Source organism: Tetrao urogallus (genome assembly GCF_951394365.1).
Source record: "Tetrao urogallus genome assembly, chromosome: 1".
Lineage (NCBI taxonomy): Eukaryota > Metazoa > Chordata > Aves > Galliformes > Phasianidae > Tetrao > Tetrao urogallus.
Window position 1 is genome coordinate 112,208,650 of NC_136813.1, and position 14,214 is coordinate 112,222,863.

The 14,214-nt window shown below is 44.4% G+C and overlaps 1 long non-coding RNA gene across 1 annotated transcript in view; it reads right to left on the minus strand.

The window, feature by feature from the left end:
- LOC306945478 overlaps positions 1-12,217 on the minus strand; it is an 82,732-nt gene extending 70,515 nt beyond the window's left edge. The window contains exon 1 of the long non-coding RNA XR_013792584.1: positions 12,194-12,217. This is a non-coding gene — a long non-coding RNA (uncharacterized lncRNA). The remainder of the gene's footprint in view (positions 1-12,193) is intronic.
- Between the last annotated feature and the right edge of the window lie 1,997 nt (positions 12,218-14,214).

Consider the following 14,214-nt stretch of genomic DNA (forward strand, 5'->3'; position numbering starts at 1 on the left):
GAGGAAACAAAGTTGCTGGTTTTTATTGAGATAGCAAGCAGAGGCAAGCATGTAATCTGCAGAATTTCCCTACATCTGAGTTCAGAAGGTAAACCGGATCTAAGTGTCCTAAAAGGTGTGAGCATTCAAATGCAGTTGTCCTGAGGAACGCCTCTCATAGGACCATTGCTACAAGCAGAGGCAAACAAATCTCAGAGACCATTCAATCTATGAAATGGGGTCATTATGCATAAATGAAAGGATAGCAGGGAAAAACCTCCAGTGAGAGAAAACTAACAAACAAATACGGCATTTATTGGCTTCCCTGTACAAAGCAGCTTGATCAGCCTCTCTTGAGTGGGAATTCTCCCAGTAAACCTGGTCTCTTCATCTCCTGGATGAACCATATTTTATCTACCAAAAGTTATGGCACGCTGAGACAATCTGAGAGTACTTAAGGAGTGCATTTGGCATCCAGACCAGCCTTGAGATCCAAAGCTCTTTGTGTCCTTCTGGAGGTTAACAAGAGGACGGCTTTTGACTCCATCCTGGCTTTTATAAGCTTCTTGAGGATTACTGCAATTGGAGATTGCATATTAAAAAGCTGGTTCATCCATTTCCTAGAAGGGACATTCACTCACTTTGCCCTTTGATTCTTGAAATATGAGATATGCCTGAGGAGTGCTCTTTGTTAGAGCATCTCTCGCAAATATATCCAGTGATGGTAAGTCCACATGTGTCTGATAAAGAAAAAGCCTTGCTGTGCATTCCAGCCTTTTCTTCTGTAAACATACTAAACTAGATGAATTTGGCTCTCAAAAGGAGTAAGTATTAATTGTGCTGGCTAATAAAACTTTCTGTTGCCATCCTTCCAATCAGTAAACATTAAATTTGGCATTTGAGACATTGGAAAGAAGAACAAAATGAAAACTTGCCTGCAAGTTTTCAAGAATTCAGATTTGAATCTCATTCTCAGGAAATAAAAAGTTAAATGCAGCTATTTGCTGCACAGTTTTCAGGTTGAATGTACAAACAGCTCTGTTCTTTCCCTCACAAATGCCTCAGCAGTAATACATCTGTGCTCTGCCCAAATCCAGTACTTGCAAGCTTCCATTATTACTTGCATATGCCTCGTTTCCACTGACAGTTTATACAGACAAGTAACAATCCTCTTCAAATATGTGTGTCCAAAGAACCCTGAGGGGCAATCCTCTCTCTTACTTACTGCAGCTCCCATAGAGCTTACCAGCAGTGATGCAGACAAGCAGCTATACACACAAGAAGCCCAGAACATGACTGTTGGACTGTACTTTTGTCTTTATTTGCAATACAGAGCTTCAGCCTCCTTCTTACGACTGTTTCATGAAGCCAGCAACACCACTGCTTAATTCAGCAAGGTGTAATCTTCCCCTATAACTATTAATGTGCATATAGAGGTGACATATTGGTACCATTTTCAAACACCTCTTTCTAGGGCAGAATCAAATCTAACTCAGTACCTTACTGGGACAGATCTCAATGTGGCAAAGCCAACTGGAAAACAAAAGTTACTTGTTGCTTACAAGTCTTTAAAGTTATACTAACTGAGCTAACAGTAATAATAAATAATTATACAATAAGCAAACAAAATAACATTTTTTTTTTTTAAATTCCACTGTTAAAAGTAAGACATGTGGGCACATTAAATGCGTTTGGACTTGATTTCCAGTTACAGTAGAGTCTTTTTATCTCACTCTGAAAGTACAAGACTTCTATGGCAAAGAAGTTGCATTATGACACCACAGTGATGTAAAAAAAGTATTAACAATTTTAATATGGTCAAGACTCATTTGAGCTTCCTTTGTCCATGGAACATGGTCTTTACTTTTCCAGGTCCTATCTGCTCATACAATAAACTGAGGAAGGAAGGAAGGCATCACTTCCTCTTTCTCTCCCGTGCCTCGATAGTTCCTGATTTAAGAAACTGAAATCATAACATTAACTCAGCTACTGGAGCTAAGCAAAACTAAACTGATTACTTTTGTTGAACACTGTGAGATATCTGAATATGTTTCTTCAGAAACATCAAGTGTTATTCATCCATATCAGCAGCCATATGTGGCTAAACTGTCCTGGAATCTTATGTAGGCATTCCCTTCCCTAGATGAACTCAGCTGCTCACTGCTCACTGCTGGGAACTACTGGTGGCACTCCTTTACCTAAAAAGCCCAGGAATGACTTAGACAGAACTGGCACTTCTCTCCTTTGGGCAATGAGAACAAAGCAAAACAAAACAAAAACAAAAAATAAAAGAACAATCCCATGAGGGTTTTAGGTTTAAACTTTCACAACAACAAAATGATCAGCAACAAAAAAGCACCTTGTGGATGTTAAATTATTTGCAGGTTTTGCCTGAGTATGATGAGAATAATCACCAACACCTTGAAAGCAAGCATTTTCATCGGACCTCGTAAGCTTGAATTTCAAGGAACAATCTGGTAAGAATCTTTTTAATACACCTATGTGTGCTGCCACAGGGGAAACAGTATTGAAAACAGCAAAAATGAGGTCAAATTCAGCAGTGTCGTCCCAGAGAAAGCTTCTATCCTGGCCACGATCATTTGTAGAGTACCATGCATCATCTTTACTGCTTCAGATAGATGCCAACTACAGACAGTAAGCTACAAATACTAAGCTAAAGTTGGCTCTCAGCTCAGTGCTGATCCTTCTAGTTTTTAAGCAATTACTCCACTTCTACACAAACATAACTTAAGGCAAAACATGAACCATAAACTTTTGAGCAGATACACAGACATCCAGAAATTTCACATGGAATTCCTTATCCCAAGAGCACGGTCCTTTCAAGATAACTGCTGTATGATGATTATTCCAGTTCACCGCTCCTTTGAGGGAGAAGAGAAGAGCCATGGCCTCATCCCACCCCCACTGTGGTTCGGTTCAAACCAAACCCCTCTGCTAACATTTCTTCCCTTTCCTGCCAGTGAGACCAAGATAGCCCCTCTTTTTGCATGAACTTCAGACTTTTTGTCCTCATTTTCTTTGAGCAGCTCTGCCCCCTGCCTGTGTCTCATTTTTTATTTTTTATTGCTCACATTGTCCCAACCCCCTCTCCTAAATGCTCCACATGTATCTTTCTCCCATATAGAAGCCAGCGTTCTGTAGTAACATCACTCAACCAGATTTCAATAACCCTTTAAAGCTTTCAATCAACAATGCTTCTAAACAACCAGTCTCAAACAGAGAACTCCAGAAATGCTCATTTTAACTCATTTCCTCTTTATTTTCCTTTTCTTTTCCCTCAAAAATTAAAAAAAAAAAAAAAAAAAAAAAAAAAAAGATGTGAAGTGAAAATTGTTTGGTAGCAGAATGAACTTGTCCCTGTGGCTGGTGGATACAGAAGTGATCTAGACAAGATGGTTCTCACTCCACCTGGGCCAGTTCTGTTGCTAACAGTAATTTGGTAAGGGGCAATCTAAGGATGACTGCAGTAGCAATATATGGCTCACAACTCATTCAAAATTCACCTGAGATGGTACAGTCTGCATGCGTAGGGCTAAACAGTTACTGCCATCTCTACCACTGAAGCAAATTCCAACACTTGTCTCCATGTGGAGAAAAACTCTCCAAAAAAAAAAAAACACCAAAAAAAACCAACAAGCAGGACCTCAGGTGTACGTTCTGCTTGGACGTGCCAGAGAACCTCCAGGTTGCCCAAAGAGGCTGTGGATGCCCCATCCCTGGAGGCATTCAAGGCCAGGCTGGATGTGGCTCTGGGCAGCCTGGTTTGGTGGTTGGCAACCCTGCACATAGCAGGGGGGTTGAAACCAGATGATCATTGTGGTCCTTTTCAACCTATTCTATGATTCTATGATTCTGTGAGAAAGACTACACGTTCAAAAACTTGACTAAGGAAACCCCATTAAGGTAAAGAAAAAGGCTGCAATGCACTTCTAGGGCAATAGGATAAAAAGTAGAGAGGGAGAGATTATTGAAATGTTAAAACTAGTTGATAAAGCTGTGGCTACCAATCTCCCAACTGCTCTCAGAAATAAATGTCATTATCCCTATCTTGAAGACATAGAACTGAGAAACTGAGAAATGGGGAGACTTGTTGAAAATTGGAAAATAAACTATAACCAGAATAAGACTTCTGCATCCATCATCAGTGGGTTATCCTTTCTAGTACCTACGTACTCGCATACATTGCTCCAGCTACTACACTGCAGTCTCATTGCCATTTCCCATACTGCTCCGTGCCTCCGTGCTGAATAAAATATTTAACATCTTTGTACATAGGTTAAAAAAAATTGCCTAAAAACTATTATGAAAAGCTTTGAATGGGATCCCGTCTCCTGTAAAAAGGGACTCCGAGATTAGCAGGAAAAAAAAGCCTTGCACCAGAGAAAAAGCCTGAGCTTTCTCTTGCCGAGCACAAAGTATAGCAAAGCCAAATGTACTGCAGGAGCACAACTGGCTTTTAACCTCATTCAGGAGCAGCTGCTTTCACAGCAGCAAAATGTTTCAGGCTGAGCTCGACTGACTTAGTGGATAAATGATTTGAAGTTGATATAGCTCAGAAAAGACCAACTCATTTAGGAAACGTCAGTATCTTAAAAACGCACTTTTACTATCTGGTTGGAGCAGGTTTTGAAGCTTTCAGAACTTGGCCGTGGCTCGGAAAGGAAAATAAAAGCAGCGTTTTTATGAAATGCTGGAAAAAAACAAAACAGTGTTTGGGCTTCAAGCAGTTCGCCGTGAGTCAGCAGAGGCCGGGCCTTTGCTGAAAACGTGTATTGGTCCTAATCACATCATTAGCTTAGTACTAGCAAAAGGTGCCAGATTGGTAGCCCCAGGCGCTGAATTCTCTATTTATCCCCAAAGCAGGTACAGCAGGAGGGCAAGTCATCTCCATACCAACCCCTGCTACGATTCCTCATGGCAAGGGACCTGGTGGAGGGTGAGCTGCTCTCGGCGCTGCTCCTCTTTCCTGATGTCTCTGCTGTGGCTGCCCACATGGGGCCCAGCTCCCTGCTTTATGTTACAGGAGGATGGGTTCCTAAAGTGCAGGGTCTATGCAAGGGAAATAACGGAGAATCATCCCATGTGCACCCTAAGAGACACGCTGAGAAAGAAGAGCAAGGAATGATTTTCTTTGTATTCTATTCTGGCCATCTCCAAACAAATGAATACTAGGAAGACCGATGAGGCCAGAGAGAGTCAATGTTCTGAGTACAAATGAGATTTATATGTGGCTTGAGTCACTCCAGCCAATTAGCTACCCACCAGGCTGTTTGGTTTATTGTCCCTACTGGGTAAGGATTTAATAAGCAGCCACCTAGATGGGCAGCGTGAGACTCACAGAGAGGAAACTTTTCACTGTTCTACACGGAGAACTCGAGCCCAGTCCTGCTGCAACTCAGCAAGGCCAACTCCCACCAACATGCCTATGGCTGCAAGATGAGGTTCCTCATTATGACAGTCCTCAGGGGTGAAAAATACGGGAAATACAGCACAGTATTTCACTATATAATTACTGTGTCAGGAATCTTCCACACATTCCAAATATTCTAATGGAATTAATAAAGCTCTCTCCAGCTTTTTTCTCCACCACTCAGCCTTATCCGGAACTTCAAAGTGTTTCATAGTATGAAAGTACAAAACGCTGGATTTTAAAAACAGATCTACTGGGGAAAACGCACAGTGCAGGGAACATATGAAACAATTGGGTCTATGTTTGGAAAAGAAATACAGATGCATCACAACGAGGAAGGATGTTCGAGAGCATCCCGAAAAAACAGCCGCTATTCACGCCAAAGGCCAGGATGAAGTGGGCACAGCGGTACAGAGCTGACAGGCAGATTTAACTGGGACAGAGAGAGTTGGAAACAGCCAAAGCCTTAGCTGCACCCAGGCTTCTTCAGATCCTACATACACTGTAAAGGACGATAAAAGCACCGACAAGAACATATCTAAAACTCCTTCAGAGGGGAAGAATCCTAGAGGAAGCAGCAGTAAAATGGAAAATTCAAACTTTTGGGAAAGGCAGAAAAAAAAAACGCCTATCAAATATAAGCGAGACTGGAAACAAAGCAAAAGAAGTCTGAGTTAGTGGACTGAGAATTCATGACCATGCTCAGTGTGTCATGCCAAGTATATAAGGCTGTAGCACACTTTGTATGAAGGCTTCTCCTGCTAATACAGGAGAAGAAGAGAGCTCGAAGCCATCTGCTTACTTAACCCCAGTTTTTGCAGGGTGCTGTCCTGGCAGGCGTGGCTGAGTCTCCTGGGAATTGCATTCGTTCGTTTTGCAGAGCCAGCAGAGGGAGCACAGTAGCAGTTAAACATGGTTTTCTTGTGCCTGAGCCTAAACAATGAGTCTGGGGGGCCGTTAGCTTGTTTGGTTTTGTTTTATTGTCAGCATTCCTCTCTGTCACTAACACCAGTGACTCACTTAGCTATCAAAATTTCTAGGAGCCAAAGCCATGAAGAACAGTCTCTACGTCCACCCTGCATAAAAGCTTAGAGAAGCTTTACCAACATCTTTTTTCACTCTTTCCCATATCATCCTCCATCTAATCTGCTCCTGACTGCCTGAACACAAAGTCCCATGTTGCCATATAGCCATGACTCCCAAATTCCAGCACTGTGACCACCAACTTTCTAGCCAGAGTAAACGGCATAGGGAACCCTGGAGAGGGAAGAGAAATCAATAATTAACTTTCAGTTGGCTGAAAGGAAAACTCTGAAGTCCATAAGGCAACTTTCCCAGTCTCACTTCTGTATCTGCAAGAGATGGATCATACCTTCAGCTGTCAATGATCAGAGAAGTAAAATATTAGAAAGTAAGTCTTTTGGTTGGGAAAAATAGAAAAAAAAAAAAATTAAAAAAAAAAAAAAAAAAGCCAGTACTTTCCATGCTATGTTTACCTCAGAATCAAATGGTACCATACTGCCTGCATTTTTAGCTCCACCACAACCCCAAGATAAATTTACTACGGAAGCATAACATTAAGAGGTCATCTACAGACGTGACTTACAGAATGGCAATACTTCTGTCCTGCCAAATGTTTCCAACAGATAGAGCACAGACGCTCTGCAAAGGGTCACACGCCCTGCCCTGCCCCTTCAGGTTTCCTTTCCTCTTCACGGCAGTCATGAAGGATTTTCAATACAACAGTATATAGTGGCAATATTCAAGCTAGTATCAAGCTGGAGGAAGTATGTGCTGGTTTGAGCTCAGCTTTTGTACTGCTGTTAACACTCATGCAAACTGGCTGGAGAATGGAGTCCGTGCTCACTTCGCAACAGCACAAGGAAAGGTGTATAGCACTGCACTAAGAACGAAGTGCTGAAGACGCTGCCAGTGCTTGAATTGGCAGAACTCGCTTCTTGTGGAATGCTTCTTTTTGCTAAGGGGCTTTGAGGAGCAGAGCCGGGTTGCAGCAGAGCAAGTGAGGTCAGACTGCAGCCCTAGCAGCCCTAACACCTGCCTTCCCCGGGGCTGGTGGGAAGGGACCCCTGCTTGGCACCACCACATTTCGCTCTTTGTGCTTGCACGCTCGGTGGCCTCTCTTTCCATAGTGCCACCTAGTGCCGGCTCCGTTACTGGCTTGCTTTTTCCTACTGTGAGCATCTGCCCCACAGGGCAGGCTGTGACCCAACACTCTCGCCTCACCAAAGCCAAACCCCAGCCATCATAGGAACAGCATATTTTTTAGAGGCAGCCCTATCTAACCAGCCCATTCCGTCGCTGCTGTACTTTAACTATTCAAGACACAGAGGCTGCTATGTATGGGGCAGAAGCTGGGCTTGTTTCCTTCCCACTCCATTGCAGATGTGGGGCCACCAGCAGCGTCTCACCAGCGTCATGTCCACCCCAGTGACCACACCAGCAGAGCAGCTCCCAGACTGAGCTGCCACCAGTACAGACAGGCAAAAAGCTTTCATGGGACATGGGGAAACAGGACACCTGAGCCATACAAACGTGGAAATGTGGAGTGGAAGTAAGCATTCCAAAATGCCACTTACCTCTTAAAGAGGACTGGATTGCTGCTGTCAGAACCAACTGCTAACTTGTAAGAGAAATAATAGCAAGGAACACAGGCAACACTGTCAGAGCAAAAACTGTCCCAGACGAAAGCTTTTGCCTTTATTCACTCCTTACTGAAATTCTGAACAAGCCATGTAAATCTGCTCAAGTTAAGACTGTACAAATATTACCACGATACTTTCAAACTTCGTGCACAGTTATGCACTGCTCTTTACCACGAGGAGCTGGGATTATTGGAATGGCCAGATGAATGAAAAGCCAATTTATTTTCCATAGATGATGCTGTTTGTTTACTTTCAGAATTTTCGTGGGCCACCCTCAAGCAATCAATGAAGTCAGTTTCACTTTGATTTGCCATCCTTTTCTCTCTGCAGCACGGACTGAACTTGCCGACTCTACAGAGGGAACAAGTTATTGTTTAAAAACAACTATTTCCAGTGCATTATTTCATTTTAAAAAATCTTAAAAAACGTTTATAAAGGGCTTGGGTTTTCTGAAAGTTTTGCTAAAGAAAAAAAAACCAAACCAAACTAAACCGATGAAGTAACCTGAAGTTAAATTTCAGTGTTTAATTTTCCATCAACATTTACAAATCTCTTTCAGGCGGAGCTCTTTACCACACAGATCACCCTGTAAAAGGGCCCTATAAAATGGGACAGGAGTGAAACCGGCTCAGATCTGGAAGGCCACAGCATGCCATCCATTTCTAAACAGAAGTCCTATTCAAACCGTGCTGCTAAAGACTCATATGGCCTGCAAAAACAAACGGGATTCTCTTGAAATGATTTAAATAACAATTTATGTAAGACCGTAATCTTTCTTGTATGGGATTTGTAAGCCATCCCACAGAAATCTGTAGTGGGGGACACTGTTCCCTATTTACATCAAAGTTTTATATAAATAATAATGCATTTTTCTAATTTTCTGCAGCTGTTTTCCCTTATGAATAAGCCGGGCCTATGAAGAAAATGTGAAAATAAGAGAACCATGAGCAATATTTACAATAATGATATATCCAACTCAGGAAATTGCTACAACTGCCTTTATCAAAATAAACAAACCCTGTATTTTTTCCTCCTGTAAGAGAAAAGCAAAATCCTCCACTATTAAAATTAATTTGGCTCGCTATTTGTTTGGTATTTGGATCTGACCGCCTTATTCCCCATTTTTGGCCTCATTTGGGGAAAAAAAAAAAAAACAACAAACCAGCAAACCCACAACAAACAGCAGCCCAAACCGACACACACACAGCCCCAGCTGCCTCGCTCTGTCTCACAGGAGCACACACGCAGCCCCGCTCCAAACTGATTCTGGCCACAGGACACGGCGTGGCACAAAACCACCACTCCGGGGCACTACCTTGGTGTGGGGGTGCTGGATCACTGTCTGTTCTGCACCGCACAACGCACACCCAGAGCCAGGCAGTTCCAGGAGCACCGGCCCTGCAGACCACACCGTCCCGGGGCTTGGACTCGCTGGGTGCCAGCCCCAGCATCGCACGCTGGTTTGAAGTTTACTGAAGCATGCTGCAGCCTTTGCCGTTGTGCCCAGTTTGCAGATGGACTTTGCGCCATCAAAAGGGCAAAGAGTTTTGTTTTGTTTTTTTTTTTCTTTTAAGAATAAGCCATTTCAAAGTAAATTGATTTCTTCTACTGAAAAAAGTTTTTAAGATTAAAGAGACTTTGGTGCATACAGAAAAACATTTCTCCTATTCCAACTCTTTCTACGCTCAAATGTTTCTTTCCCTGTAGGGGTGTTCTAAAATGCAGAGATATATCACAGTCATTCTAAAAGTTATTTGAAACATTAAGGTGAGGCTTGGCTTCTGCTAAAGGGTGAGACCCCCAGGGACAGGATTGCTGCCCTCCAGTGGGATGCCGCCCACCTGCGCAAGTTCAGAAGACACACCAGGAGCCCAAAAGTACTGCCATCCATCCAGGGAACATCCCCAGAGAACCCACAGCCACCCCTCCTGGGGCCACATCAGCTGTCCCTCTGCAGGTGACCACAGTGCCTTTGGGACCCCACATCCCAGCTTCAGAGCTGGAGGTCTGAGCTCTGGGAGGAGAGGCAGTGCAAAGCCATGAGTGCACTGGAATTCTATCAGCAAAGTATTAATGTAGAAGCCTGAGTGAAAAGCAGAAAAAGAAAAGAAAAAAAGAGAAAGAAAAAAAAAAGGGGGGAAAAAAAAAAAAAAAGCTATCAATGAATGCCATTCCTCAGCTAAGAGACAAGCCACCAGTTCTTGGCACAGAGATAGAGAAAACCTTGAAAAGTTTCGCTCAGGTTCTGGAATAAAGCTTTGGATAAAATGGAGCAAGTAGTTTGAGCGGTTGTCGTGCCAGTGAATAGATGTGCTGCTCTGGATTTCAATTAACTTAGTTTGTTCAGCGGGGAGGCACTTCAGCTGCAACCGGGGAGCTGCAAGTTAAAGGACAGCGAGAAAAACAGTGCAACAACAGCCACAAAAACCTGTTGGCAGCAGAAGTTTGCACTGGCTGCAAAAAAAAATAAAATAATAAAATAAAAGAGGGATTTTTAAGAAATATTTTTAAAGGATTTGAAGGTTTCGGAGGATCTCCGAAGCAGTCCCAGGTGGGTTGGGAATACTGCTCTATGCACTTCTTTGTGCTAAGAGGAAGGCCTAATGCTTTTTTTTTTTTTTTTTTTTTTTTAAGAAGTCAGCCCTCTTGCTATTAAATAAATTATTTTCTCTTTAAAAAGGTGATTGTTGTTATGGAGAGACCTCCACCGATCAGCGTCCATTTTACATAATTACTTCGGGTTCTCCAGAACATTTTATGTAACTCACTTCCACGGCTGCCTCTGTCCTTTCTCCTCTCTCTCCGTCACCGGCAGAGCAGCAGCTCAGCCCTCCACCAGCACTGACAGGAGCTCACATAAAAGGACCATTTCGAATGGATCACTGTGAGCAGCCCTGAGAACCCACAGTAAATCTGGGCTCCAAAACTCGACAGTGCTCAGTGGGAGACGAAATGCATCACACATCCCTCCCCACCCACAAAAAAATAAAATAAAATACAATAAGGATTAATTCAGAGGAAAGCTTCAAGGTCTGAAATGACAAATAAGCAGGAATATTTGCTCAAATTTAAAAAAAAAAAAAAAAAAAAAAAAAAAAAGGTAAATAAATAGTTACTCGTGCTGGACAAAATGGCTTGATAGATTTCATAATTTGCCACTGCTGTAAAAAAATATCCCCTCCCTTCCCCCTGCCGTCCCTGCCGGCACGGACGGAAGCGTGGAGCAGAGGGTGGGGGGCAGCTGAGGATACCAACTCCCTCCGCCAAAGTTTGGGGTCCTTCCGAACCCGGCGATGCCTCCATAACGTGACATCAGCTCCAAGAGACAAAAGTTGCGATCTGCGTCTCCTTTCTGCCCAGGAAAGGAAACTGGAAAAATACTAATAATGAAAAATAGACGTTAAAAATACCCGAGAGGAAAAAGTCGATGTACGATCACCCGAATTAACCCCCTCCGCCCCCGCAGGCAAACAGACAAACAACAAAACCTCCGGATAAAGCCCTGTCAGGAGGAGTGGAACCTGCTTTCTCCGCTTTCTCTTTTCTGCTTTTATTTTAACGCATGACGAGCCTGGACTTCAAACTTATAGCCGACATATAGCCACACAACAAAGAGTCCCCGTTCACCCCCGTCGCTGGCGCTGCGGGCAGAAGTCGTCGGCAAATAGTAATAAAACCCATTTAGCGGTAAATAAGGAGGAGATGATATATGGACGGACAGATGGAAGTGCATAAACAGAGGAGGAAAGCGGCGAGCCGGGCGGGGAGGGCTGCTCACAGGAGTGCGAGATATTGATTTACTTGGAAGCGGTGTTGGAAAACAAACGCATTTGTTTCCTTCGCCATCGGGGAAAAAAAGAAAGAAAAAAAGAGAAAGTGATTAAAGTGAATCGTAGGGGGCACACCCTGAGATAAGTGGAGGGGGGAAGCACGTTTCCAGGGGTCAGGCCTCGGCGCGGTGGTCCCGGCCGCGGGCTGGCACTGGGCTCTGCCAAACTTGCATCTCCAAATTAAAGCCCGGGTGGGCCGGAGAAAGAAGTGCCGCCGGGCGCAGCGGAGCGGGGCTCGGGCTTCCCCCCACCGCCCCCCCTCGTTTTTTTCCAAAAGTTGGCTGGCCTACCTTGTTCCCCCGTCCTCAGTTTGCCTCCTCATAGCCTCCGTCTCCCCGGCACTACAGCGCGAGCGCTCCCGACCGCCTGCCTCCCTAATGAGTCCATTTTCCTGCTCTCGATGTTGTGTACACACACACGCGCTGCAACCTACCTTACAAAAACCACAGCGAGAGGGAGAGCGAGAGCGAGAGCGGGCGGGCAGAGGGAGCGGGAGCGGCGGCGGGGGGGAGCGGAGCCGGGCGCAGACAAAGCCCTCCTCCGGGGCGGCCGACGGCCCTCCTTCCCCGCTCGGCCGCCGCAGCAACAGGTTGGGCTCCGGGGCGGCCCCGCCGCACCTTCCTCCCCGCCGCCCGCCGGCTCCGCTCGCTGCGGGCAGGGAGGTGCGCGGCGGGGCCGGGCGCGGAGCTCGGCTCCCTAGACAATAGGGGACGGCGGGGCTCGGAGAGGAGGGACCCTGTAAACAATCGGACACCCCCTCCCCAAATACGTCCCCGCGTGGATCGAGAACCTTTTCCCCAGCATCTGTAATAGCGTGCTTATGTCTGAACAGGTGCAACGCATCCGGCGCGCGGTGTTCCGTGAGCAGACATCAATCTCTCACGACGCTCTCCCAAACAGGCCAAGGGTAGTTAAAATAGAGGGCTGGCTTCGCACACGCTCTCCCCACTCCTCGTGTTCTTTGGATGGAGAAAGGCTGGGAGCAAGGTGTGCAGACAAAAGACCGGGGAGCCAACGCACGCAATCACTCGCTGCTACATCTTCATTCATTTTTACTATACACTCTCATATCTACACTGCTTTCAAAATAATAATTTTCACCCAGCCCTGCCTCTCGTCATGCGTAAACTTACGTCGTCACAGGAATTCTGTTGATTCTTACCATGAAAGTGGCAAAACAAGATTTTGCGCCCGGACTTCGCCCTCGGACAAAGCTCCTCCAACAACTTCATCAGCAGGGAATTATTATTTTACTTGGAAAAACTGGGTCCAAGGGAAAAAAAAAAAAAAAGTTAAGTGATATTGCCATGGCTATGCTATGAATCATAGATTCACAGAATCACAGTTATAGAATCACAGAATGGTTGGGTTGAAAGGGACCTGGAAGCCCACCCAGCTCCAGTGCCATGCTGTGGGCAGGGATGCCCCCCGCCAGCTCAGGCTGCCTTGGGCCCCATCCAACCTGGCCTTGAACGCCTCCAGGGATGTGGAAAATCAGTGGACAAACAAATGAGGATCCAAATCTCTTGATGCTTAATGGGGAATTTACCTCGAGTAACTCGCAGTCAACTAAAAGTTAAGCGTTCCGTCTGAAGCAGTTGTGTAGGCTCTCCCTGTTGCTGGTGGAGAGACAGGCACTTCTAAAAAGCCCTTCTGCCCAGCTCCCCATGCCCCTAAATGAAGAGGGAGCCTACAGAACATGGAGAGGTGAGGCAGTGATCTGGAGGATGGCTAAAATTAAGTAAAATGAATCTGTTTTTGATCCAAAGCTCTATTACAACATCCTACTTCCCCAAACGCATTTTTATTATCATATTTATTATCAGGCAATATATGCTTAAATTGTAGTGATCAAAAAGGGATAGCCTGCTTACTAAAAAGACAGGTAAACTCCCTAGATTCATGGATTTGTATCCTGAGGCTGACCATATATTCATGATTCATGTGCAGGCTTTATAATATTAACCAGCCTGGTGACTGGTGAATTCGATTAGTTTTGTTCACTGATAGCTACTACATTTTTGTATTTTGCTTAGAAACAGCCCATTTTTATATAGCTGTACAGTAAATACAGAAAAAATCAAGCAATTTTTTTCAAATAGTTACTTTCTTTAACACCTTCATCAAAACACTGCCTTTCTTACCTTAGAATAAAATATAAAGAGCAAAAAGCTCTATTAGGTGACTTAGTTCAACTCCTTCAGTAAGATTTAGCTAAATGCACATATGGAGTACGTGGAAACAGCTCTACAAGTTAAGTTACTTCAAATACAGCAAAACTTAGCCTCATTATGTATTGTTTGTCTGGAAC